Source organism: Pseudoliparis swirei, chromosome 5, assembly GCF_029220125.1.
Source record: "Pseudoliparis swirei isolate HS2019 ecotype Mariana Trench chromosome 5, NWPU_hadal_v1, whole genome shotgun sequence".
Lineage (NCBI taxonomy): Eukaryota > Metazoa > Chordata > Actinopteri > Perciformes > Liparidae > Pseudoliparis > Pseudoliparis swirei.
Window position 1 is genome coordinate 8,545,731 of NC_079392.1, and position 18,230 is coordinate 8,563,960.

General features: G+C 43.0%; 1 protein-coding gene across 3 annotated transcripts in view; it reads right to left on the reverse strand.

Annotated features, from left to right (window-relative positions):
• The window catches only part of pik3r3b (phosphoinositide-3-kinase, regulatory subunit 3b (gamma)), a 173,891-nt gene that overhangs the window by 38,452 nt on the left and 117,209 nt on the right, over positions 1 to 18,230 (reverse strand). The window contains exon 1 of one of the 3 annotated variants that reach the window (XM_056414562.1): positions 14,588 to 14,644. The exons of the other annotated variants lie outside the window; for them this stretch is intronic. The gene's annotated coding sequence lies outside the window, so the exon portion shown is untranslated. Of the gene's footprint in view, positions 1 to 14,587; positions 14,645 to 18,230 lie in introns of those variants that run through there. 3 annotated transcript variants of the gene reach the window in all.

Here is an 18,230-nt window from a genome sequence, read left to right on the forward strand (position 1 = left end):
AATTAACTTGTGTTGATTAGGTTTGCAACTGAGAATAAATTGCCTCTTAGCTCCCTTTCCACTCACTTTGTCCCTAAACCCATTTTTGTGAAAACATTTTCAAAACACAATCCAATCCCAAAGAGGTTTTGAGGGGAAATGGAAGTTAGTCCTGAGTATTTCCACAAACCCTGCGGGCTAAAAATGGTTTTCATTTAGGTATTTGGTGGATTAGAAAAAGAAAGAAGCTGCACAACAAGCTGCCGCTCTAACGAACGCAGAGCCGAGAGGAGTTCTCGTCTCAGGAGCTTCCATCAGGTTCACCTTTTTGGAAATACATTGTTGAAATGTTCTGTGCGTGCTTGGTTCAAAACCAGTGTGGCAGGTCTCTTTATAGCACATACCTGATCTTTTCACAGCTGTCTGAACTGAGAACCCTAAAACAATCAGATTTCCTCCGTCCAGACAGCCGTGAAGAGATCAGACATCAGCCGCGAGCCACAACTCCAAACTCAGTCAGAACTCAGTCGAATTAAATTAAATCACAGATGGACAACGCAGAGTGCGGATGAAGCAGTGCTTCGGAGCGAACGTCTTTTCTTTGAAGAGTGAACATGTTTATGTGTTATGAGGTGTCCACTGGTACACTTTGTCTTTTTTAAATATTGTATTCAGTTTTTTTGATTTGGGAATGGATTGAAGGTCCAGTATCCACGTCGATTTGATGTCAAACACACATTTTATTCGACTTTACGGACCGACCGATAAGAATCCATTCATCACCCAAGAGCACACATTAGATTCCATGTATCTCATGCAGTGGCTGCACATAGAGTGTTTTGTTTTCCGTGGTTGCTTTTTAAATCAACGGGGACAGATCCTGTATGGACAGATATGACGATAACTCCTTAAGCAGCCATATTGGGCAAAGTGAACGTCTCTACAGCTGGAGGACGACACAGGAGGTGAAGAAACACAATGAGGATAAAAACTGTAACCCTATAAGTTTGTATTCATTTGTTTTTTTTGTAATTTTTAATGCATAGCTTTTAGGATTCTTTAAATTGTGTGTTGTAAAGCATCTTTGAGTGCTATGAAAAGCGCTATAGAAATTGTATGTATTATTATTATTATTATTATAAGGTTCATAGGTCCATCTTAATATACAAACATGTTCTATTAGATTTTATATACAGGACTGTCAGAGTTCTTTATTTTCTGTAATGCAATTAAAAAACAAAATGTCATGTATTCTGGATTTCATACAAATCAACTTTTATTCTTTTAATATTGCTGATTATGGCTTACAGTTAAGAAAACTCTAAAATCCTATCTCATAAAATTTTAATATTTCCTCAGACCAAGTAAAAAGATTTATAACAGCTGAGTGTTTGTCAAGGCTCAGGAAACCCTTGCAGGTGTTTTTAATTAGACAATTCAAGTGATTTGTTTAATACCCTACTAGTATACTTTTTCATGATATTCTAATATTTAGAGATAGGATATTTGAGTTTTCTTAAGCTGTAAGCATAATCACAATATTCAGAATGCATGACATTTTTGTTTTACAATTAGAAAATAAAGAACTTCATCTATATATATGATTCATATAATACGATATTCATATTTTATTATAATATATTTATGATATTCATATTGTGTATTTAAATTAGATGGTATTTACATATCATATTATACTGAATATTATTATTTTACTGAATTGCACGAATAAGATGTCCCGATTATGTCAGTGTTGGAATAAATGTTAAATATTTAACTACAGAGTAGAAATGCGTGTTTGATACTTTTTTTGCATTGAATCATACTGGGATGTTTGCTGACATTGATTAAATGGCCCTACCAAAGAATTCCACCACCCGCCACTGATCTCATGTACCATATATTGCAGCATTAGAGACGGCTGACTGATATTGTTTTCCACTTACTGACACGATTATTACAAATAATTGTTAGCTGCGCCCCGACAGTCTAGAAATCGGTGTTTCAAATAAAGAGCACATGGCCACAGCCGCCGTTTGGTTAACTCTGGTCCAGTTGTTTATGGAGTTAAACCCAGTGATAGAAAAAAAAAACACTAGTTGAATCAACGTCGTTCACAGCTTGTACTCTGTCAGCATGTCAGATTCTTCATTGTGGGAACATCAGCCCGACATTAGTGACAACGACGCGCCGGTGACATCTCTCACTCTGACACCGGCCAGATGCACAAACGCCTGCAACTTCAATGAATGACAACTGTGTGTGTGTGCGTGAGTCTGTGAGCGAATGACTCAGATCCCCTACTGTGCTCAAGCAGGAGAAAGAGAGGGATGACAGAAAGGAAGCAGAGTCATCAGAGATAGACAAATAGACAGAGGGCTGTGGAAATAAACAAGATACCAAAAGGAAGAGAGCGACATCTGCTCCGGCTCCCTTCAAACCAATGTGACACATGAGGGAGGACGTCGGCCCGGCTGCCTGAAGTTATTAAACTAATAGGATTCTCCTCAGTGGCGTCCCAGTGCGCAGTGTACATTAAACAAACACTGTCAGAGCTGTTCGGCAAAAAAACATCCTGAGACTCCCAAGCTTTGGTCTCTTTATCTAACATTATTTTAATGACTGTTTGCCCTTAAATAGTTCTGAAGCGGGGGGGGATTGTTTCAAAGAAATCCCGTGTCTTATCTTCGATTAAACCTGACAAAAAAAAAAGTAATTTTAGATTCCTAGAACTTCACAAGGCACAATTTAAACCCCGGCCTTGTTGAATGTCATGCTGCGTTCACACATCAAAAGCGTTGCGAATTTTTAGCGCGAGTAGATTCCAAGCAAAATCAATGCACAGACACGAACGGTTGCAAGTGATGCACATTTCCGTTGGCCGGTCCGAATGATGAGGCGCAAAGCGAAACATAGAGAGTTGAGACGTTCCGCCCGTCATCACTGACGTCGTGCCGTCGGTGAATCAAACTGGCTGCCGCTACTCTAGAAGCGCTCGACGCGGAAGTCATTCAGACGTAAACGGTGAAATTCACCGAGCTGTGTGAGCCCAAGGATGGCGTCACGAACCCAAACACAAGAGCGTTAGATGTTCCGACGTTTGTGGGATGTCCACAACAAGTATGAAGCGTAATTAGTGGTTATTTCTTCCATGTTGAATGGCGGGAATGATAACCGTTTCCACAAAGTAAAGCCACGGAGATAAGCCACACCCCCTCTAAGGCGCGAATGTAGCGAATAAACCACAACTTGTCGGGCGAGTAAACTCAAAGCGAGTAAAGGTGGTGTGAATGCAGCATTAAGGTCAGGGGGTTCAATATGCTTGGACTGAACTCGTACGTATGATGTGTCACCCCAGCCACATACAGAACAGGTTGTATGCATTGTGTCACACTTGGTTGTATAAAAGTGACACAAAGTTGTGTAATAAACAACAAAAGGTGTTCAACCCCACAAGAGATAAGCTAGGGCTGCAACTAACGATTATTTTGATAATCGATTAATCGGTTGATAATTTTTTCGAGTAATCGGATAAAAACCCCCCAAAAATGTAATTTTCAGCCCTTTATCCCAAACAGGGTTCATACGGTCATGGAAAACCGGGAAAAGTCATGGAATTTTTAAATGGCTATTAGCAGGCCTTGAAAAGTAATTGAAAAAAATAAAATCCCAAAATATTTGGAAAAGTAATGCTAATGTGTTATATTCAAATGTTAATTTACACGGTATATATACAGTATGCCTTGGAATTCTCATTGTTAGTTTAAATACTACATCTTCTCACTTTGTCACGCATACACAGAGTTTTCACAAAATGTTTAATCATGGAAATTTGGTTTAAAGTCATGGAAAGGTCCTGGAGATCCACTGGTGCTGACCAGTGGATCTCCAGGACCTGTGTATGTGTATGAACCCTGTTCACTGGTCAGCATGTAGATGAACCCTGTTACAAACAGACTGACGGCGATTTACTCTCCTGAGTTGCCTATTTGTGGGTTAAACGCGTCATACGTGTCGGTGAGGGGGCGTGGCTTATCTCCGGTGAAAAATATTTTCTGCCATCCGCCACGGAATAAATAACCATGTTTTCTACGTTATACTTCTTGTGGAAATGCCACACACGTCGTGACATGTAGCGCCCTGGTGTCTGGGGTCATAACGTCACCCGTAGGCGCACTTAGCTCCGCGAATGTCTCCGACAACGTGAATGACTTCCGCATCCAGCGCCACGAGAGCAGCAGCAGCCAATTAGATTCATCAACAGAGGAGCAGCTCAGCGCTGATTGGCTCTCACAACGCAGCGTTCTGTCCTCTCCCTCCGCTCCGCTCTGGTTTCTCCAGACTCCGCGACTTATTGAGCGCCGTAATAATCGCGCGACACAACGAATCGAGAATGAAATTCGTTGCCAACTATTTTAATCATCGATTTTTATCGATTTTATCGATTCGTTGTTGCAGCCCTAGAGAGAACCATTCAGAGGAGCAGAGGAAAAGCGTACCGAGGCCTTCAGCTAATGAGGGATGCACAGCAAGATCCATGTCGATAGGATTTCATAAGAAACCTGGGATTAAATGGTCATTAAAAGCCAAGAAGATAGGGAACCATTAGCGAAATGAAACCATTTGGAAAAGTGGTCAAATAAAACCGTTCCCTTTGCCACCCACTAAGACGGGCTTTGCTGCTGTTGGCAGGGAGCGGCATCTTGTAACACGCGAAAGGCCTCAGCATGCTTCAAAAAGGAAGCGCTTGTCGGGAAGCAGAGCACCCTCTTCCACTTTCTCGAGGTGTGGAAATAACAAGCTCTCTTTTTTCATCGTTCACACAGCTACTTAAGTCACTTTCCGTAAAACGACAGAGCGAGCCCCCCCCCCCCCCCCCATTCGTTGGTACAACTCACGGCATCGAGACACAGACACAACAAAGAGAGAGCGAGAGAGAGATTGAGGAAGCAGCCAGCAGGGGGTTATGACAGCGGGCTTTTCACCCCATCTCAGGGGGCTGCCATTCAGAACAGGTAGAATCTACTCCGCCTTTAGACGGGGGTTTGATGACACCTTGATCAATCTGGGCTAGTTTGAAGCATACAGTACCACGAGCCCTCAAAGTCCTCCGTTTTGAAGGCTACTCCAAGACACCTGGAAGGAAGCCTGGAAAAGTGGAAACTATTAAATAAGTTCCCTTGAACACAATTCTCATTTGACTGTCCGGCTGACTCCTCCCACTCACAGCCTTTCCTTCCCGTCCCGGTCTCAGATTTGATCCTGACTGGCTACTTAATTGTCAAGTGCATAACACGTGGCATGCAAATGAAGCTAAATGGCCCATGGTGGTGTTGTGGGGGGATAATTAATGACGAGCGGGGAGAGAAGAAGGAGAGTGGGTATTAGAGAACAATGGATACGTGCACAACACCGGGCGACCGAGGAGGGGGAACACAAACAATCATATAGAGAACGAGCTGAAGCGTCCGTTGTGTGTGTGTGTGTGTGTGTGGGGGGGGGGTCAAGCTAAGAAGACGCGAATGAGGAAAAAGGGTGAAGTGTGGCGCACACACACACACACACGGTAAGCCATGACACAGATAAAGGATACCCTCCCCCCCCCCTCACCCCCCTTTATGTTGCAATAACTATATTGGGCTTATCGCCTGGACACAGGGCACCATTCACCATCACAATATCATCATTATTTACACCCAGATGGAGAGGGCCTATTGTTAGCTGGACCTGTGTGTGCGAGTGTGTGTGTGTGTGTGTGTGTTGTAGATAGGGAGGCGGGGGTGAGTGGATGGTGGTGGTGACGGGGGCTGGGGGGATGGATGGCAAGGCCACAGATTGATGTCAGCCCGTGTCTTGACCTTTTTGCCATCGTCGTCCATGGGAAGCCTCTGTGGGGGGGGGGGGGGGGGGGGGGGTTGAGCTCCAACACTAACAATGAACGGGACAGTGAGAACGAGGGAGGTCTGCAGATCACATATGGAGGCTTGAGGTGGGGGTGTGAGGTGAGGTTGAAGGTCGGGCTGAGGGCCAGACAGAGGCCGTGTTCAGAGTAATTGATGGATCAGCATTTGGCATTTTCAATTAGTGTTCTGACGTCGGCGTTTCCGTCTGGCCGTGCTCTTCGACATAAGAACCTTCTGAAAGTAAAGCCTGGACACAATCAAGGCCAGCCGGAGGCAGGTGTGAGGCGAGCCGCCGACCCGCACAGTCGAATAAAAGTGACATCTGCTGGACCAGCCGACACGGACATCGGCGTGGTGGAAGTTATTGATATGTTTGTGGCCCTTTAGGAATGAGGCTGGGTATCAACCTCAATGTCTCGGTGCTGACCAGAAGAGTGTTGAAAGTTTTCATGGATCTAAAGCTGATAACGGATGCTTTCCCGGATTCATACAAAACGAGTTTGGTTCGAACATTTTTCAATTTGTATAGGATTAAGTTGACAGTTATTTATAGCTTTGAGTGTTACACTTTGAGAACTGTGGCTTCTTTTGTTTAAAGAAAAGAAGGTTTTGAAGAAAAGTATGTAAATGTGGATATATTATCTGAATATTTATAGTTAAGGAGAAATAAGGCATTTTGGTATTACATTTTCACCAGAGAGCACTGATAATATCATGTTTTTTTAATAAGATGTCCTGCACTCAGTCACAATTATTCGATAACCAAATGTAAAGGATGCTTATGATTACAATGAGTTTTTTTTATGTTGTCTGTGACAACAAAAATTGAGATATCTTAGCTCTAATCTGAAAGTCAATGGAATCAAATGATGACTGATTTAAATGTTAGGCGGATTCTTTTATTGCTTTTTAAAGCAAAGAAATACATTTTACATTTTATATTAATTCAAAGTGGAGAAGTGGGAAAGGCTCTCCTCCATGAAGTCGCTATTTCATAGCCAACTGTCATTTCTGAAATCTGTTACTATTTCATTCGTACAGGGGGACCCTCATGCACACGGGAAGAACTGGTTAGTTCACATCTGTAACACACATTAGGACAGCTGAGAGGGTTATCTAGGCTGCTGAAGTTGGTTGAACAAGTCAGGGAGAGATGAGGTTGTTAGCTGAGCTAGACCAGAGAATATTTGGTTGAAACTGAATGCTGAAGCTTTTTTCTCCTCAGTGCCCTCTGAGAAATTCGCTGGAAGTGATATACCCCAGTGCATTTCATGCATTGAAAATAGCCTTTTAAATGCTCCGTTGCTTCAGGCTACACAGCAACAGGTAATACGTGAACTTCGGGGGGGAATTTTGCCCGGCATGCTCTGTTTAATTTGACAGGCAGTTAACGCACCAGTCATAGTTGCTGTTTTATTGAAAACATCTGGTGTTTCCACACAAACGGCAACATCTCGCGCTGAAAACTGAAGCCAACGGCAAGGTGTCCAAAGACTGCACTTCCTCGACTGGCCCCTTGAGGGTGCCTCCAAAAGCGAGTCAAAGCCCATAGACCCCGATGTTAAAACGGCCAACGTTACAGCAGAAAATAAATGTGTTGCCGTATAGCCTGGTACAAAAAAAAAGGATCTGGTCCACGTGTTTTGAGAGCATTTTAATACATGACAGCCGGTTGCCTGGATGTATGTTCTGCCTGACATATGTCGGTTAACGAAAATGTGTTTTCTTGCATTCTTTCTAAATTGTTCCTCCCCTATAAAAGGGGGGTCTTGACACTCATCTCCATGAATCGGAAACACAATACAAATACAAATGTATCTCGCATCCCCGCGGACATTAAAGGACGACAGCTGCACGTGATGAGGGATCAGGAATTCGACACAATTACCATGAGACCATGTGTCTGTAATCTCTTTCTGTCTTTTCCATTCCCGATTTCTGGCAAATGAGCACATTTGCACGAGACAATTCCGGGAAGCAGGCATGGGCCGGCAAGCTTTTAAAGATTTCCAGGCCTTGGGCGATCTCAGGGAGCCGTTCGAAGAGTGGTGTCGAATATTCATTGTGTGCTGGAAGGAAGAAGAGATCACATCTGTCGAGAATCTCTACCTCCTGCATCAAGTTATCTTTGACGAGACTTCAACAACAAAATGCCCGATTATTTTTTCCAACACTTTCAAGTCGGCGATGTATCGAATCAGATGAAAACATCCCCAGCGTGACTGAAGAGACAGAAGGTCTCACCCTGAAGCCCCGTTCCTTTGCCTCGAGTGGCTGAGTGCTTTGGGAACGGTGATTTACGGATAAAGCGGCCCCTGGAGGACCCCGGCCAATATAATGTAGGAGCCCCTTATCAGCCCGAGCACAGTCCACATGTGAAATGTGGAAATAAATGTGAGAGAGAGAGAGAGAGCAAGTGAGGGGTTATCATCGAAGAAGAGACGAGAGAGGTGTCCGGGAAAATCCCTCAGCGGCCTTTTGGTAGCGGATGGGAATCCGACATTATGTTCCACGTGTGGAAACGGCCTCGGCTGAGGTCTCCCAGTGCCCTTCTACTTGATAACGGGCCAAAAACGCCACACGACTCGTGCAATTGGTCACGTTTATTCTTTCATTCACTTCGCGACTATCTCAGTGGACAGGAAGCTTGCAGCAGCTTTGCTAAGACGTGTGTTCGACTCTTCAGCCTGGCTTTATGTGTTTTGTTATTTTACCGTCAGCAATAACTCGGCCTGTAACGCCACAGCCCTGATGTGTGGAGGACGTGCGTATGTAGTCAGTAAAGATGAAGATGTGTCTATCCGTAAGCTAGAAACGAGCCTATAGTGTAGACAGGCAGACAAATCAGAGTAAGGAGAAAAGCATTTTTCACTTAAACAGGCCAAAATGCCTCAACTTTAACCCGCCATAGTCACAGGAGTTGTGCACTCACAGTTTTCCTGAGCGGTGAAATATTATTAACGACGTTTCAGAAGCACTCGCCGTTTTACTTCTGAATAAAGTGATTTGGACAATCTACTTTAAAAGGTGGTTGTGGTTGTCTGACTGCTCGGGTTTCTTAACACGATGGACCTTAATCTGTGACGTTCCAGGATTTCGCCGATTGATTTGGAAACTAGAATGTTATTTTAAGCAATGATTCGACCCTGGTTCGCTTAAAAGTTGTCAAATCCAAGTCTCTCCAATCCTTCATGGACCAGCTGCGTGCTTATGTGAGTGTACTACTTACCTGAGATGGTATGTCCACTCGGCGGCTCTGATGGACAACCTCATTCTGACATTCATGGTAATGTCTGTAATGGCCGACTCTCTCTCTTTCTCTCTCTCTCGCTCTCCTAACCGAGGTCACACAAGGTCAGTAATGTAAATATAGACGCTTTACATGGCAAATACATTCAGAGCGCTCTGAGGGCTGCAGTTGCATGTGCTGAGCGTCGCAAATTCGATTCCACAATTCGATTTACACAATCCTGCCCTCAATAACAAAAGCAATTTTGATTCTGTGAGCGCTGAGGGGGGGAAATGGAAAAGAAACGGAGGAATGTGAAAGCTGAAAACGCTCTTCGGAGGACAGAGACAACCCAGTGTAGAATCATTATATTCCTGCTTGAGGAAGATGATGAAGGCAGAGTTTGGATTAGGTAGAAGAAAAATAAAGAGTTCCATGAGAGTAATACATATGTATTATATATTCCTAAAAACGATCGCATTGAATGCAGCTGCTTAGCTTTTGCTTCAGTGATAAGCAACCTCTTTGGCCCACAATGCTTTGCCCCAGCTTGTCATAAAAGAAGGGATATCTCCTCTTCAGATTGTTTGATTTGAAGGATTCTTCGGAGGCCAAATAACTAAAAGGATCCAGAATTATATTTTAAAAAATCAATGTAAGCGTAGCAATCCATTTGTGTAAGGGGTGTGACGTAGCCCAGATTAGATGATACTGCAGTCACGTGTTAGGACACCCCCAATTCAAATTGTAGGATTTTCCACCCCGTTGCCTCGTCACAATGCAAAGCATGAATGTAGTCGTACAGTATTGTGTCGACACAATAACGTGTATGTGGGAGTGATCGAATTAAATAGAAGGAGAGGAAGCGCCGCGCTGACAGGAAAATGGATAGCACCTGGGGAAGAATTTCCTACATTGGTAAAAAGCTATTGAGTCAACACATGTACACAACATGCACCACATATACATAAACACACGCGACACAGACACACACGTATCGGCAGAGGCATTCTTTACCTCTGTGTGTGTGGAGTGCGAGTGGTCCACCCGTGTTCATATGAGACGGTCCAGATGGGACGAGCAAGTGTGAGCAGTGCAGGAGGTGACGTTTTCTACCAAAGGAGACGCCAGCATGACCCGGGCCATTGTCTGAGAGGTCAAAGGTCACGTGAGAGCCGGGGCGTTTGTGTGTCTGTGTCACTCAGTGAAATGTGTTAATATCTTTAAAATGCCTTTATGGACATGTGCGTATACAAAAAGAGGTTTCTATGCTGCTAAATGTAAGGTGTTTTCATCACATATGATGCAGAACGACTCAAATCTCAAGAGTTTTACATTTAAGAAATGGTGCAGACATAAAAACACTTTCATGAAAATATTCATTCATCCATCTTGTTTTCTATTATCACACTTATACCTGGTAAAGTGAGAAGTTTCTGTCGATCAGATATATATTTTTATTTTTATCATAATGTGAAATAATTTCCCTGAAGATAACAGAATCCTTGCCTTTGTGCTCCATGTGTATCAACTAAAGTTATTATTCTCATGCCGCTTTAGCTCAATGCCTGTCATTTTCTGTAGCAGCAGCAGATCATTTAGCGCAATTAAATAAGTAAATAATAATTTAAATGATAAGAGCTATTACTGTTTCCATATCAAATGATCATTTTGAATTCAATAATTAAATTTCACTTACCATTTTAAATATAGATCATTCATTATTGTAATTAACTATTTTAATATTTAACTTGCATTATATACATTTGTTTTTTTATTCTATTTTGTTGTATTCATTTTTTTCCTGCCGTTTCTTTCTCGGTGAAACGGTCCCATGTAGCCTCTCTGACGAACATGCTGCTCAGTGGGAAATGACCTCAGTCTCCCACAGACAGGTTTACCTTTTAATCTGAGGACAGACATAACGAGAAGGAGACAGGCTGTACATTTTAATTAGAGACTCTTCAGCGAGACAGACAGACACACCGACAGAGTTAATATTCCCCCTAAGGACCCCCAGCAGGCACTCGGGGCTTATAGTCGACCGCCTCACTGCCTGATTGTCCATTTTATAGAGCTATTGATTCCCTATCACCTCCCTGCATCAATATACCTCAGCTCATCTCTCCCTCCTTATCATGCATGGAGGTCAAGATAAAAGATCTAATGGATGGAAATCCTATTAGAGGAATAAAAGGATGCAGTCAGGCACAGACTGAGGCCGAGGTGGAGGAGGTTCTGGAGTTTTCTATATCTGCAGTCAAGCTGTTCAATACAAACTAAGCAAAAAGCACTATTTTATTGTAAATAATGTCTTTAGTTTAGAGGATTCCAGCCTGATCCAAAAGATCACAGGTCTTTACATAATGAGCTGTGGAAGTGGGGTGAGTGAGAGAAACCAATGTGCAGCAGAGCTGGGTTTGAAATCCATAAAAAATTCCATTTAACTTAAACTTAAAAAGGTGTTTAACGCGATAGTGGCTACAGTTATATAATATAGACAGAGTGGAGCTGTGGGCCGCCTGCTCAGTCGACCCCATTTAGATAGAGAGCTGTTGAGGGGCAATTGAAAGGTTCCTAAACTTATATGTAGCACCTTACAAAAAAAGGAATTCTACAACCAGCTAAATGCTCATATTGACAATGCAAAATGCTAATTTAGTAATGTTTACCATGTTCAACATCTTAGTTTAGAGAGTTAGCATGCAAATAATTGCGAAGTTCAGCTGAGGCCGATTGGAATTACATTTGTTTCGCATATATTTGGTCATAAACCAAAGTAGGCTGTTGGACAAAAAACATTTTGACCTGATGAGATGTCAGTGGACCACACTGGTTATTACAACTCACAACATTCCACGCATAACCATACTGAACTGAGAGAAAAAACATGATTTCTCAGTCGCAGAAAAACTCTATAACGCCCACTGAAATCCCATCATTTGATCCCAGCTCAAGCAGTCTATATAGAGAAACTAGATGTGATTGGCCACTTAAAACCAAAAACAGATTCAGTAAATATCTGCTTGCGCAGTAAAAACAAAAAGAAGGTTAGTTTATTCTTCAGTGATGACGAATACAAGAGGAGCTGGACTGCTAAATGTGTTGAAATCAGAGACTTCGGAATGCATGTAATTGGAAGAATGACTTCATCATTTCCAGCACTGTACTTCTATCTTTGTGAGGACATTGACAAAATGCATTCTCTTGACCCTTACCCTCACATTAACCATCACAACCCAATCCCTAACCCTTATCTTAAGCCTTGCCTGAACCCAATTCTAATATTCGCCTTAAAACCTGTCAAAAACATCAAACAGGCCTTTGACGCTTTGAAACTGGTCCTCATGAAGACAGATATGCAAGTACACACACACACACACACACACACACACACACTCACACCATGTCTCTCACCACCTCATCTTCCCAAAAATTAGTTTGTCCTTGAGGTTTAAGGCGACCCGGCACGCAACATCAGAGCTCAGCATGAGGTTTGCTTCATGGGAGGGAAGAGAGAAGAAATAAAGAGGATATGTTTCTATGAGGTTTAATTCTTTAGTCCTCTATTTTATACTTACGCTGTTGATTTGTCATTGTCCACTTGTGTCCTCCTTGTTAAACGTGTTTATGCTTACATTATTGTATTTTTCGGAGGTTTGTGCGTCTTTGTTTATTTACACACACATATGGACGGGGACACATTAGGGTTGGATGCGTGGGGGGAGATCCAGGTGTTTTCTGGAAGTTCACGCTGAAATCTGGTCTCAATTCACAGGAAAAATAACACTGGGAAGCGAAGAGTTTTCACGTGTGTGTGTGTGTTTATTGAAAACTATCAAATTAAATGAAACAGAGTTTTGAAAAAGTTTTAAATAACCCGTAGCGCCTGATTGCTGCAATTTTTGTCAAAAAAATAGTACTACTTCCCTGGGTCATAACTCATGACATACCACATAACACTGGGGACATCTTTATCTCTGAGTCCATCATGATTAAATGAGCATGATTCTACAGAACTTACCAAAGAATAATCACATTTTCGTCAGTATCAAAGTACAAAAGTGATAGTTTCCCGCCGCAGACAGCACATGTATTGGTGTCAATTTTACAAGTGTAAATAAACAGTTTATCGTATCCAAGAGTAATGAATCAAGCCAACTAAATAACATGCCATAATAACATTAGCTCAGTAATAGCATCGGGTCAGATTAAAACGAAAGATAATTAAGGGATTTTCTTTTTAGGATGAAACTATTATTCATGGTGACATTGTGCATCATTTTTCATCTCAAAGATTTGTTAAAGTCTACTTTTGAGTGGTTGGTCGAGTGAAACACATCGAAAGGGTTAAAAGACCAAACTATGATCCATTATCTGCAGACCTGTGCTGAAGAGAAAACTTTATTGAAGAGAGCAATATTGTTTTGAGAGGCCTTTCAAAACCACAAGAAAACATGAAACCCTACCGCTTGTGTTGGTCTCACAAAAGACAACATCTGTGTCTGAATGCAGCTCTGGCGTAACTGAGACGGTGATTTCTCTTCTTGGCTGCTTAGGACTTTTTCAGGAAACCCAACGCATGCCTCATGAGGCCCAACGTGAGCATTATCATTAGGACGAGGCCTTGGCCGTCTAGATGCGGACCGGGGTCCACCGTGGCAGAGATAAGGGTCCATTAATCCAACAACTCCCCCCCCCCTACCCCGGCCTGAGTCCACCTCTCTTGCGTGTGTGTGTGTGTGTGTGTCTCTCTCTCTCCACACACACATAAGATTCATGTCTTCCAGACCAGATGGCTCCCCTGTGGCTTACTCTCTGCTCGTTAGCACACTGGCTAATCCCTTAGCCGAGGCCTTGTGCTGTCGCTGCCTTCGCAGAGGTCACAGTTCAACTTCATCATCACGGCGAACACACTCGCTCATTTCTAGGTCTCTTTTTCTTTCATTTCCTCCCTTCTTCTTTCTTTCTTTTTGTCTGAGCTAGGATTAAGCGAGCATCGTGGCGGGGATTCATTCTTATTTTCCCTTCCTTTCTTTTTCTCCCTCTGTCTTTCCTATCCTTTAATTTCCTGGATGTTTCTCCCCATTGTGGTTTCTATATTTTTATGTCTTTGCCTTCCCGTCCTCTCCTATCCTTTTGTTTCATCTCCTTCTCCTGCCTGTATTCTACTCGTCTCATTTCCTTTCCCCTTGCGTCCTACCCTGTGGTTTTCATTCCTTCCCTTCCATTTCCCACAATTTTATTCCCCAGTTTCTTTTGTTTCCTTCTTTCTGATATCCTTTTGTACCCTCTTGTTTCCTTCCCTCCATTGCCGGCTTCTCTTTCCTTTAATTTCCTCTTCTGATTCATAGCTCATGCCTAACTTGCAGCATCATTACCTCTGCAGGGTTAAAGTTCAATGTCATTGTCACACTTTTCTGTGTATGCCGTGCGTTTGTCTTGTATCTATTAGATTACCCTGTTCTCTACATACCTCCTCTTCTGTTCGTCCTTCCTTCCTTCCTTCTACAGCTAATTTGCTGTGCGTGTATCAGAGCATCATTCCCTCTGCTCAGGGTCACTGCTGAATGGTCATTAACAGCAGCCTCCTCATCCAGATCCCTCATTTCCAACGCGATGCTATCCGTCTGTCTGGATGACTGCCACGACCCTTTACTCGTCTCTCCATTTCCAGGACATCTCCTCTGCTCCTCGTTCTCTCATTCACCCCCCCCCCTCTCTTTTCCTCCCCCTTTTCTTTTTGTAGGTTAACCCCTCGCCGGCCGGAGACCGAGTACGTTGAGCTCAGATTAAACTAAGGCCAGACGGCATGATGCGGGCAGCTGAACTAAGCCGGATTAGAGAGAGTCATTACCCTGTCTGTCTCGTCACGCGCGCACACATACAGAACAAACTCTCCGTGAGGAAGAAAGAAAAAGAAACCCTACAAGTTCAAACTGCCCGAGATCACGGTTGGTTTGTGTGGATACAAATGACGGACATGGATTTCATTTTTCAGAAGTAAACTTGGACAAGAGAAGAAAGGAGGGAGAAGAAAAAATAGAATAGTATAGAAGCAAGGCTGACAGGGAATATTGAATGAAGGGAGGATGGAAGGAGAAAAGAATGGAAGGAAGGAGGATAACCTGACAATCAGGCTGAACCGGCATTTAGTTTGAGCAACTATTCAGTCTTTCTTTACATTTACATCTGATATCCGTTTCTTAGCCGTGTCCCCACACGAGTTCAAGCAATCCTGTTTTTCTTGGCGCGGCGTTCATCTCGGCACCTCTGCAAACCACGAGGATTTACTGTGGTTTCCCCCCAACTGCATAACAGACGTAAACGGCACGGCGCCCGACACTTTAAACCGCTGGAAAAATGAGACGTCGGGTGATTCACTGGGCCTGGAACCAGTCGGTGTGTCATTTATTCTGCAAACATAAACTGAACCCATTTGATTACATTTCAAGCATGCTTAAATTCACATACAAGATACACTCACGCGTGTGCTAGTTTCCAGATCAGAACAAAACTCCGATTAGTCGGGTGGGTCCTGCTTGAGATCCATGTCAAGCAGGATTGCAATGGCCAAGATTTCGTGGTAGCCAGTGGGGACACCCGGGCCAAGACTTCCTTTTCACCGCTTACAGTCACCAGTTGGCAATTTTTTTAGCCAATAAAAAGCCAAAATCATTGTCAGACAATGACAATGGGTTCAAAGATTGCATTTCAGGCAATCCATTTCACCTCTTTGGTGCTCCTGCATGCAACCAAAGCCCGCTCGAACGCGGTCGGTCACCTCTCGGACAACAAATGGAACATTTAACCCGGAACGCTTTCGAGAGCAAAATATTTCCCCCGCTGCCCACAGATTCTGCATTCACATGCAAATATCTGGCATGAGCCTGGAGTAAAAACTAAAATGGGTGGACTTGCATTGAATTATCTCATCAGTCTCCTGAGGGTTTGTTCATAAATGACCACGTCAAGGTTTTTGTGCGACAGAGGTGATTCTGTCCACAAGAATCAACATTTGCGATCAGCATGTAAAGCCCTTCTCTGACATTACAATATTGGATGTATTTAACCCTCCTGCCGCCTTCGGGTCAATTTGATGTTTAAAGTCGGTGTTCTTTCGGTAGTCAACAAACAAACATAAAGTACCTCACACTTAAACTTGGAAAACAATATTAATTCTAATAATTTTCTGGAGATTTTAATAGCTGGGGTCATATTGACCCCAAGGGTAAAATATGTCAGTAAATATAAAGGTTACAGGAGGGTTAAATATTGAATCGGGTCAAATTGACCCGAAGGCAACAGGAGGGTTAGAAGGAAAAAAGATATTACAGTGCATTAGCAACATTGCTACATGACATGCTGCACCCCCCCCCCCCCCCCCCCACACACACACACTCAGAAGCATGCAGTCACGATCTGCTGGTTATGAGGGAATGGGGAGATGGAATATGGATCGATGAGTTGTGATGAAAAAACGTCAATAAACTTTAATCCAGTAAAAGCTGAGCCTCCTTCTCCGCTCGCCTGGCCTGCCTCTAAACACCCGCCACTCACACATTCAGCCGACATTGCATTGTCGCAATTAGCGCATTTTCCTGCATTTAACCGCTATCACATTTATGGGAAACCGGTCCGTCTCGTTCGACCGCTCTGTGCGGGGAGCCGGACTCAGGATCTCGCTCACATCTCGGAGGTTTTTGGGATCCGGTCCCCTGTTCGGTGGCCGCCCTCTGAGCCCGGGTTGAGGCGAAGCCAGAGATTGGACTTGTCTCTTTGTGGTTTGGTGGGCTTCAAAGGGTATTTACTTTGGTAAGAGGGTGTTGCCAGGTGACGTTACAGGAGAATGGCTTCAGTATTTAACCAAACAGAGCTGCAAACCAAATACCGCCCTCGTGGATTTTCTCCAGACTTCAGACTCTGTCGTAGGGAAGCCCATCTTGTAAAATGTTGACTTTTCCCTTCATACTTACTAATAAGGTTCCTTTCAATAATAAAATAAAAATGTATGGACATTTCCAAGTAATAAAATAAAAACTCATTAACCTTACCGAGATAACGATTTAAAGCTAAACCGCGATGCTTCCCTCAACTTAATGGGGTTTTTGTGCCTAAACCTAGCCGAACATAACCATAGGTCTGTTCTAGCGAGTGTGGACATTTGGAGGTCTTGCTGTAAATAATGTCAGTCAACTATTCTATTTAAATCTGAATCTTCAGCATTCATCATTTAATACGGCATTTTATCCTTGAGGTTAAATGTGATTTTTTTGTTTGTTTTTGAAGGCATACATGGGAATTAATACTGAAAATCATGTCGCAAGTAAATTTGAGACATCATTTTCTGTTTTAGGGTCACAGCCACTCCCAATGTTATGTGAAGACATAAAGTGCACTATACACACAGACGCGTTCCTCGATGCAAACGGTGTCACCTTCCTTGAAATAAACCCAGCAGCACTTTCATCTGCTGATCCGCAGCGACCCGCAGAATTAAGATGCATAGAAAACGCACTTCCTGCTTCATCATCACATTAATTTCCTTTGCTACAGATGGCTGCCATTCAACCCCAGTGTCTTTGTCATGAATGTGGGTTTTATTTTACACTTGAGTGGTTCAAGAGTCTAAAGACAGTGATTATTATGGGCTGGATAAAACCCGCGCCGAGAGACAAAACAGTTCAACAATTCTTATTTGTTTTGGTGATCTTCAGCAACAACTCAGATAAGTGTTTTGAAAATGAAGTAATATCCAATATTGGATAAGTACTGACCTATATTCATGACTGTTACTATTAAAATACAATACAGAAATTGTTCTATCATGGTTTCTTAGTGATATGCATTGAGAGTCCTGCAAAAAGAAAAATATGACGTAGATATGCTTCAAACGCAGGAGATGTAAATGGGAAGCGGACCAGTTCATTCAAACATTGCTCCACAGCGACGCTAGTGGTCAAAAACTCTGGTGCGCCTCACTCTCCCTCTGCACACAACGCCGCACTCATAACATACTGCATATAATGTATCTATACACAACGAAACATGCACACAGGAACACACACACACACACCCACACCCACAGTGACACATCCATCCACCCACAGGGACAGCTG